The following is a 10572-nucleotide window of genomic DNA, read 5'->3' on the forward strand; positions in this document are numbered from 1 at the left end:
GCTATTGTCTTGCACAGTAACACAGATAACATGATGTCAGAGTGCAACACAGGAAGTCAGAGACACCAGGGGTAGTGTTACAAATGAAGTCAGAGACACCAGCGGATGAGTTACACAGGAAGTCAGAGACACCATAGAGTGTGTTACACACAAATTCAGAGACATCACTTGGAATGTGACAAACGAAGACAGAAAAGCCATTGAGAGTGTTACTCATGAAAGATGTGACATCAGGTAGAGTGTGACAGACAAACTCACAGACACCAGGGGGAGTGTTGCACACAAAATCAGAGACCACGGGGGAGTTTAACACATGAAGGAAGAAAAGCCACATGAAGTGTCACACATGATGTCTGAGACGCCATGCTAAGTGTTAAGCAAGAATTCAAATATGACAGGACGAGGGTTACACAAGAAGGCAGAGACACCACACTGAGTGTGACACATGAAGTCAGAGATGACAAGTGTAGTGTTACATAAGAAGTCATAGACACCAGAAGGAGCATTACAAATGGAGTCAGAGATCCAGAGGGAGCGTTACACACAAAGTCAGAGAGGCCATAAGTACTGTGACACATGAAGTCAGGGATTCCAGGCGGAGTGTGACACACGAAGACAGATGCCATGGGGAGTGTTACACACAAAATCTGAGACCACAGGTGAGTGTGACACAAAGTTGGAAACACCAGGTGTAGTGTTACACAGGAAGTCAGGGACACCAGAGATTGTGTTAACATGAAGTCGAGATGCCACACAGAGTGTGACACTCAAAATTTGAGATGCCACATGTAGTGTTGTACATGAAGTCCAAGATGCCACAGGGGAGTGTTACACACAAAGGAAGATAGTCTAAGTGCAGTGTTAAACATGAAGCAAAAGATGCCATGGGGAGAGTTACACATGAAGTCAGAGATGTTACATGGTGCATTACAAAGGATCATAGACAACGGGGATATTGTAACACACATAGTCAGAAATGGCATGATTGGTATTACAAACAAAGTTCATGATGCAAGGGGTACACTGATACATGAAGTCACATACGCCATGGGGAGTTTGACACACGAAGTCAGAGACTCAAGTTGCAGTGTGACACATAAAGTCAGAGATGCCATGGTGAGTGTCACACATGAATTCAGAGATGACAAGGGGGAGAGTTACACATGAAGTCAGAGTTGCCAGGAGAGTTACAAAGGAAGTCAAACAAACCAGGGGTAGAGTGACACACGGCATCAGAGATGAATTGGAGCTTGTGTCACACAAAGTCAGAGATGACAGGTGGTGTGGGACACAAGAAGTGAGAGATGCCAGGGGAAGTGTTACTCATGGAGTCAGAGACACCACATAGATTGTTACACACAAATTCAGAACACAAGGGGTAGTGTGACACAGGAAATAGGAGACACAATGGTGAGTGTTACACTGGAAGTGAGAGATGCCAGGGGGAGTCTGACACAGAAAATCAGAGCTTCCAGAGTGAGTGTTACATAAGAAGTCAGAGCTGCAATGGGAGAGTGTTAGACTCGGAGGCAGAAATGCCACACGGAGTGTTACATATGAAGTCAGAGATGCCAGGGAGAGTATACCACACAAAGTCAAGGATTCCACATGGAGTGTTACACACAATGTCAGAGACACAGGGGGAGTGTTACAAACGAAGTCAGAGATGCCACATAGAGTGTGACAAGTGATCTCCAAGACTCCACAGGGGAGTGTTATGCATGAAGGCAGAGATGCCATGTGGAGTATTACTCATGAAGTGAAAGACAGCAGGGTGTGTGTTACACTCAAAGTCAGAGACGCCAGGGGGAGTTTGACACAGGAAATCACAGATGTCAGTGTGAGTGTTACACAAGTAGTCCAAAACTCCACCAGGGAGTGTTACACTCAAAGGCAAACAGGCCACGTTGAATGTTACACATGCAGTCAGAGACACCAGTGGTTGTGTACCAAAGTCTGAGACATCCCGTGTATTGTTACACATGAAGTCTGAGATACCAGTGAGAGTGTTACACATGAAGTCAGAGATTCCATGTGGAGTGTTATACATGGAGTCCAAATCAACAGCAGGGAATGATACACATGTAGGAAGAAATGCCACATGGAGTGCTATACACAAGGTCCGAGATGCCAATGGGAATGTTACACATGAAGTGATAGATGACAGGGGGTTGTGACACACAAAGTCAGAGATGCCAGAGGGAGTGTGAAGAACAGGTCAGAGACACCAGTGAGATTGTGACACGCAAAGTCAGTGACACAATGGGGAGAGTAAACATGAAGTCATAGATGACAGGGGGAGTGCTATACTCAAGGTCAGAGAAGGCAGGAGTGTTACACATGAAGTGACAGATGGCCAGTGGAGTGTGACACACAAAGTCAGAGACGACATGGGAAGTGTGAAGCAGAAGTCAGAGACCAAAGGGGTATTATGACGTGTGAAGTCAGTGACACAATGGGGAGTGTAAACACAGAAATGCCAGGGGCAGTGTGATATGTGATGTCAGGGACTCCCAGAAGAGTGTGACACAGGAATTCAGAGACACAATGGGAGGTATTACACATGAAGTCAGAGACGCCATTGGGAGTGTGGCACCCGAAGTCACAGATGCCTAGGGGATTGCAACACATTATGTCTAATATACCAGGGGGATGTGAACATGAAATCAGAGATGCCATGTGGAGTGTTACACATGAAGTCAGAGACACCAGCAAGAGTGTGAAACACGAAGTCAGAGACAACACAGGGAGTGTGACACACAAAGTCATACATGCCAATGGGAAGTATGACACATGAAGTCAAGGACTCCATGGGGACTTTTACAGATGATGTCTGAGATGACAGGGTTATTTTATAGCACAATGACACAGACAACATCAGGAGAGTGACACCCAAAGTCAGAGATGACATTTGAGGTGTTACACATGAAGTCAGACATGCCACGGGGAGTGTGAGGCACAAAGTCTGAGATGACAGGTGGAGTGTTATGGACAAAGTCACAGACAACAGGGGAAGTGTTACACATGAATCAGAGACACCAGGGCGAGAGTTACAAAGGAAGTCAGAGTGGGAGTGTTACAAATGAAGATAGAGACGCCATGGGGAGTGTTATACATGAAGTCAGAGACACCAGTGGGGGAGTGTCACACAAAGTCAGAGACAAAAGGGCGACTGTTACAGACTAAGGCAGAGAAGCCACAGGTGAGTGTTACTCACAAAGTTAAACATAGTAGGGGGAATGTTACCAAGGAATTCAGAGATGACACAGGGTGTATGACACATGAAGTTGGAGATACCAGGGGGAGAGTTAAACAAGATGTCAGGGATGCCAGGGGTAGTGTTGCATGCAAAGTCAGAGATGACAGGGAAGTGTTGCACACGAAGTCAGAGATGACGGGGGAGTGTGACACACAAAGTCACTGATGCAATGGGGAGTGTTACACGTGAAGACAGATGACAGGGGGAGTATGACACACGAATTCAGAGACGCCACTGGGAATGTTACACATGAAGTCAGAGATTAAAATGGGAGTGTGATACACAAAGTGAGGGACTCTAGGCAGAGTGTGACATAGAAAAAGTGAGAGACATCAGGGAGAGTGTTTCATATGAAATCTTAGACGCCAGTGGGATTGTGGCACAAGTCAGAAACATTGGGGTTAGTGTAACAAAGAAGTCAGAGATGACGGGGGAGTGTGTGACACACGAAGTCAGAGATCTCAATGGTGTGTTACACATGATGTCAGAAATGCCAGTGGGAGTATTACAGACGAACTCAGAATCACCAGGATGATTGTTACACATGAAGTCTGCAATGCCAGTGAGAGTGTTTCATAGGAAGTCAGAGACACCAGGGTGTGTGTGACAGATGAAGTCATAGAGGTCATGGGGAGAGTTACACATGAAATCAGAGACAACAGGTGGAGGGGCACAAAGTCACAGATGCCACATGGAGTGTTACACACAATATGAGTCACTATGTGTAGTGTTACAGACGAAGTCATACATACCAGGAAGAGTATTACACACAAAGTCACAATCACCACATGGAGTGTTATGCATTAAATAAGAGGCACCATCTGGAGTGTTACACATGAAGTCAGAGACACCATGTGGAGTGTGACACCCAAAGATAGAGACTCCATTGGTAGTGTTACACACAAAGTAATAGACAGCAAGGGAAGTGTGGTACAAGTACTCAGAGAAACAAGGGAGAGTGTGACACACGAAGTAAGAGAGCAGAGGCAGTGTGACACACGAAGTCAGAGATGCCAGGTGGAGTTTTACACACGAAATCAGTGATGCAAAGGGGAGTGTTACACATGAACTCAGAGACACAATGGGGATTTTAAAACATGAATTCTGAGATACCAGGGGCTGTCTGACACACGAAGTCAGAAACACCAGGGGTAGTCTTACACAGGAAGTGAAAGAAAACAGTGAATTTGTAACACACGACTTCAGAGATGCCACATGGAGTGTTACACACAAAGTCAAAGACACCACGGTGAGTGTTACACAGGAAGTCAGAGACTCCACCTGGAGTGTTACACACAAGTCAAAGACAAAAGGGGGAGTTTTACACATGAAGTCAGAGAGGGCAAGGGGTGTGTTACATATGAAGTGAGAGACACCAGGGAGTATGTGATATACGAAGTCAGGGACGCCAGGCATAGTGTGACACAAGAACTCAGAGACAGCAGGTGGATTGTTATAAGTCAAAGATCCCACACAAAGGCACAGACACCAAGGGGGTGTGACACACGAGTTCAGAAATGCAAGGAGTACTGTTACAGACAAATTCAGAGATGCAATGTGGAGTGTTACATGCCAGCTCAGACACACCAGGGGGATTGGTACACACGAAGTCAGAAACATCAGAGTTAGTGTTACACATGAAGTCAGAGACACCATTGTGTGTGTGACAGAGGAAGTACACAGATGTCAAGGGGTGTGTGACACACAAAGTCAGAGATGCCAGGGGAAGTGTGTCACACAAAGTCAGAGGTGCCTTGGTGATTTTTAAACTTGAAGTCAGAGATGCCATGGGGAGTGAGACAAAAGAAGTCAGAGATGCCATGGTGAGTGTTACACTCAAAGTCAGAGATGTGAGGGGGAGTATGACACTTAAAATCAGAGATGCCTGTGTGAGTGCTATATAAGAGATGCCTGTGTGAGTGTTATATAAGAAGTCTGAGAAACCACAGGGTAGTGTTACACTAGAAGGCAGATAGGAAAAGTGAAGTGTTTCACAAGAAATCAGAGACACCAGGGAGTGTGTATCACATGATGTCTGAGACGCCAGGGGTAGTGTGAAACATGAAATAAGAAATGCCTGTGTGAGTGTTATATAAGAAGTCCAAGACTCCATGGGGAAGTATTACACTTGGAGGCAGAAAGGCCACCTTGAATGTTACATGTGAAGTGAGAGGCACGAGGGGATGTGTTACGCACAAAATCGGAGAGGGCTGGGTGGGTAACACATGAAGTCAAAGACTCCAGGGGAAGTACAACACAAGAATTCAGAGACACCACGGGGAGTGTTACACACAAACTACGTGACAAGAGTGGGAGAGTGACACACGAATTCAAAGATGCCATGGCAAGTATGACACATAAAGTCTGAGATGGCATGTGGAGTGTTACACACAAATTCCTCAACTTCACAGGGACAAATGAAATCATAGGCGACAGGGGTTGTGTGACACACGAAGTCAGAGATGAAATGGGGAGTGATACACATGAAGTCAGAAATGCAACAGTGGATAGATACAGATGAAGTTAGACACGCCATGTTGGGTGTTACAAATGAAGTGAGAGATAGCAGGCATGTGATACACATGAAGTCAAACAGGCCATGTGGAGTGTTACACACAACATCAGAGATGCCAGGGGGACTGTGACACACGAATTCAGAGACTCCAGAGGTAATGTAACACATGAATTCAGAGATGCCATGGGGAGTGTGACACAAGAAGACAGAGTTGCCAAAGGGAGTGTAATACACGAAGTCAAGGAAGACATGGGTGGTGTGATACACAAATTCAGAGATGCCACATAGGTGAGTTACATACGAAGTCAGAGATGCGAAGTTGCGTGTTACACATGAAGTCAGAGATGGCAGGGGGAATGTTACACACAAAGTCAGAGACACCAACAGTGTGTTGCACATGATGTCAGAGATACCAGGGGGAGTGTGACACTCGAAGTCAGAAACACAAGGCTTAGTGTTCCACAGGAACTCAGAGATGCCAGGGAGTGTGTTACTCACGAAGTCAGAGACACTTCAGGGAGTGTGATACATGAAGTCAGAGATGCCAGGGCAAGTGAGACACACAAAGTCTGAGTCACTAGGGGTAGTGTGACACACGAAGTCAGAGATGAAATGGAGAGTGTTGCACAAAAGGTCAGAGACACTGGTGGGAGTGTGACAAAAGATAGAGATGCTAAGCTGATTGTTACACATGAAATCAGAGATGACACGGCAAGTGTTATGCATTAAGGGGAGTGTGACACACTAACTCAGAGATGCAGTTTGGAGTGTGACACATGATGTCAGAGACACCATGGTGAGTGTGACCCTCAAAGTCACAGATGCCACAGAGAATGTGACATAAACTCAGAGATGCAATAGGGAGTGTTATACATGAAGTCAGAGATGCCAGTAGGAGCATGATACACAGAGAGAGGAAGGCCAGGCAGAGTGAGACACACAAAGTCAGAAACACCATGGGGAGTGTTAGACACGAAGTCGGAAATGCCATGGAGAATGTGACACATGAAGTCAGAGACGCCAGTGGGAGTAGACACTAGAGGTAGTTTGAAACAAGAAGTTAGAGATGCCTGGTGGATTGTGACACAAAGTCAGAGACACCACAGTGAGTGTTACAGACGATGTCAGAGATGCCAAAGGGACTTTGACACATGAAGTCAGAGACGCAACAGGGAGTGTGACACACGAAGTGAGAGATGCCCATTGGAGTGTTACTCACAAATTCAGAGACACCACAGGGAGTGTAATGCATGAAGTCAGAGACCCCAGTGGCAGTGTCATGCACGAAGTCAGAGATGCCACGGGGGAGTGTTATGCACAAAATAAAAGAGAACAGGGGGAGTTTTACACACACAGTCAAAGACGGCAGTGGTAGTGTTACCCATGAACTGAGAGATACCTAAGGATGAATTACACACGAAGTCAGTTATGCCAGTGGGAGTGTTATGCATGAAGTCAGAGATGACAGGGTGATTGTTACTCATGAAGTCAGAGATACAATGGGGAGTGTGATACACAAAGTCTGGGATGCCAGGCGGAGTGTTACACATGAAGTCAGAGATGCTGGTGGGAGCGTTACAGACAAAGCCTGAGATGCCAGGGGGAGTGTTACACAGGAAGTCAGAGACATCAGGGTGTTTGTGACAGATGAAGTCAGAGACACCACAGGGAGTGGGACACACAAAGTCAGAGATGCCAGAGGGACTGTGAGACACAATATTAGAGAGACCAGGCATATTTTGACACATGAAGTCAGAGACACAATGTTGAATGTTACATTTGAAGTCAGAGACTCCAGGCGGAGTTTGACATATGAAATCAGAGATGTCAGTGTGAGTGTTACACAAGTAGTCCAAAACTCCACAGGGAGTGTGACATTCAAAGGCATAAAGGCCATGTTGTGTTACACATTAAGTCAGAGACACTAGGACGTGAGTACCAAAGTCTGAGGTGCCCTGTGGAGTGTTACACACAAAGTCAGAGACCCAGTGGTAGTGTTACACACGAAGTCAGAGATACCATGTGGAGTGTTACACACAAAGTTCAAGAAGATATGGGGTAGTGTTACACACGAAGGAAGAAATGCCACATAGAGTGTTACTCATGAAGTCAGACATGCCAGCGGGAGTGTTACACACAAAGTCAGAGATGCCACGTGCAGTGTAACACACAAATTCCACGATACCAAGGGGAGTGTGACACACAAAGTCAGAGATTCCAGGCAGAATTTGAAACGATGTCAGAGCACCAGAGTGGAGTGTGCCACATGAACTCAAAGATGAGAGGAGGAATGTGATGCACAAACCCAGAGACACATGAGGAGTGTGACAAACGAAGTCTGAGACACCATTGGGAGTGTGACACATGAAGTTACATATGGTAGGGGGAGTGTGATGAACGTACTAAGAGAAACAAGGGGAGGTAGGAGACACAAAGTCAGAGCTGCCACTGGGTGTGTTACACATGATGTCAGAAACGCCAATGGGAGTGTGAAACATGAAGTCAGTGACACCACAGGGAATGTTGCCCATGTAGTCAGAGATGCCAGGGTGAGTGTGACACACAAAGTCACAGATGCCAGGGCGAGTGTGACACATGATTCAGAGACACCAGTTGGAGTGTGACACACGACGTCAGAGATGTCAGGTGGAGTTTTACACACTAAGTCAGAGACACCAGTGGGAGCATAACACACAAACTCAGAGACACAAGTGGGATAGTTACACAAGAATTCTGAGACACCAAGGGGTGTGAGACACACAAAGTTAGAAACCCCAGGGGTAGTGTTACACAGGAAGTAGGTGTAAACGATGTTCATATTTGGGCTAGAAAATAGTCCATTTTCATTTATTAAGGTTGCAACAGCCCTTAAGAAAGATATAGAGGCCAACCTGGTGGCTTAGTGGTTGTTTCACACTCTGCTTCAGCAGAGCCTGGTTCACGGGTTCAGATCCTGGGTGCAGACCTACACACCACTCCTCAAGCCATGGCCCCATCCCATATACAAAATCGAGGAAGATTGGCATGGATGTTAGCTCAGGGACAATCTTCCTCAATAAAAAAAAAAGAAAGAAAGAAAAGGAAAAGAAAAAGATATAAACATCCCTGCCCTGACTGCTAAAAATTTAAGGCAGACCTAGTTCTGGACCCCAAATCAGAATCTTCAAGTTGTCCACAACCTTGCAAGGCCAGAGAATCACGAGGAGATTTCTACTCTGGAGAGGAGAAAGTGGATGACACAACTGGTTTGGAAACACCACAAACTGCACCTGCATTAAGAGAAGCAACTCAGAAAGGAGAATGTTCTAGTCCTATTTTGTCTCACACACACACTTGGGACTCACAAGGGTACCCAGGTCTCAGCCCTGCCCTAGCTTTCCTTGCCCAGCTTGCAGAGGCCTCCACAGAAGTTGTGGAGGCCATTGATCTTCCCGTCCAGCACCTTCAAGATGTTCTTCAATTCTGCCTTCAAGCGGCATGGTCAGTAGTTACCTTCCTCAATGTCTGTCTTTAGAGAAAGCACTTTGTCTCTCTGATTTTGATTATCTCTCTTTGCTGCCTCTAACTGCTCAGAAATGTATTCACACTCTGACATGAGCTGAGGCCTGAGTTTACTTTGTTTTTGGAGGTCTTTTAACTATCTTCTTTTCTCAGTGTTCTGACTCCAGCTCCTCATTTCTTCTCTTTAACTGACTATTCGTCTCCTTCTCTTTGTTATCTCTCTGCATTGTTCTTCCAACTCCTCAGGATTGTTCCACAGCCAGTCATTCTCTTCAGGGCAGATAGAGAACTTCCTCTTCCACTGCTCCATGCTGGCCACTGACTCCTGCAGTGCCGTGGTCAGCCGGACATTGCTCTTCTGCAGGGTCTGCAGCTTATTCTCCTATTTCTTCACATTGGCAGCACTCTATGTCACAGATCAGCTTGTCATGCTCAGACTTCAGCTCTGTGTCAGTGGAGCCAATGTGAGAGGTCTTTTCATTGTGTGTCCCATTGACACTGGATGCCTCAGTAGAAGGTAAAGTTTCACACCCAGATTCTTGGGAATGATTACTCAGGGTTTTGATTTTCTCCTGGGACTTGTCTCTGGCTAGTTTTGCAGCTTTTTTTACCTCCTAAAATTTCTCTGTAAATTTTGTCAGCTGCTATTCAGAGGAAAAACCCAAACCAAACACCACATTGGCTCTGCTGTTGGTTCACTGCTCAAGCTTCCGTGTTATTTTGCTTAAAGTCATATTGACTGTGATTGTTTTGTTTATGATCACTTTGGCTCCTTACAAATTAGTGATCCAATAGCTATTTTTTGTGACATATAGGAATAGGAAATGGTGGCTGCCTCCTCACTTGCTGGCACCCAGTTCTTGGTGATGGAGTCAATCTGGAAGACATGTGCTTGGGTGGTGAAGACAGGCTGCTCTCCCATTTCCTGCACTGCTCTCCACAGCTACTTCCTATGCAGCATGTAAGGTGGCCTGTGCCTGCTGAGCTCAGCCCTGGCCACTCTCCACTCTGTGAAGCTTCTGTTGCTGCCTCCAGGTGCAGTGGGGAATGGGCCACCAAGGGCGGGGTGACTAAGCTGTCCAGCTCCCCCACCAGGCTTCTTAAGTAACCTCATGGCTTTCAGCCCTAGGGCCCCTGACTGTGGTTATTTTTTAGATATTTGAAAGTCGTTCATGTTTCGTACAAATATGTGGGTGTTAACGGTTCATTTTAGTGATGGGTAACAGAAAATGGTAAGAATCCATGTATTTCCTGTAACATTAAGCTAGTAATTGGTGGAATTAGTTACCTGAATTCA

At 45.9% G+C, this 10572-nt stretch overlaps 1 pseudogene; it reads right to left on the reverse strand.

Moving 5' to 3' along the window:
* Window positions 1-9144: 9144 nt before the first annotated feature.
* Window positions 9145-10197, reverse strand: LOC100068103 (homer protein homolog 2 pseudogene; annotated as a pseudogene).
* Between the last annotated feature and the right edge of the window lie 375 nt (window positions 10198-10572).

The sequence above is a fragment of the Equus caballus genome, chromosome 26, assembly GCF_041296265.1.
Source record: "Equus caballus isolate H_3958 breed thoroughbred chromosome 26, TB-T2T, whole genome shotgun sequence".
Taxonomy (NCBI): Eukaryota; Metazoa; Chordata; class Mammalia; order Perissodactyla; family Equidae; genus Equus; species Equus caballus.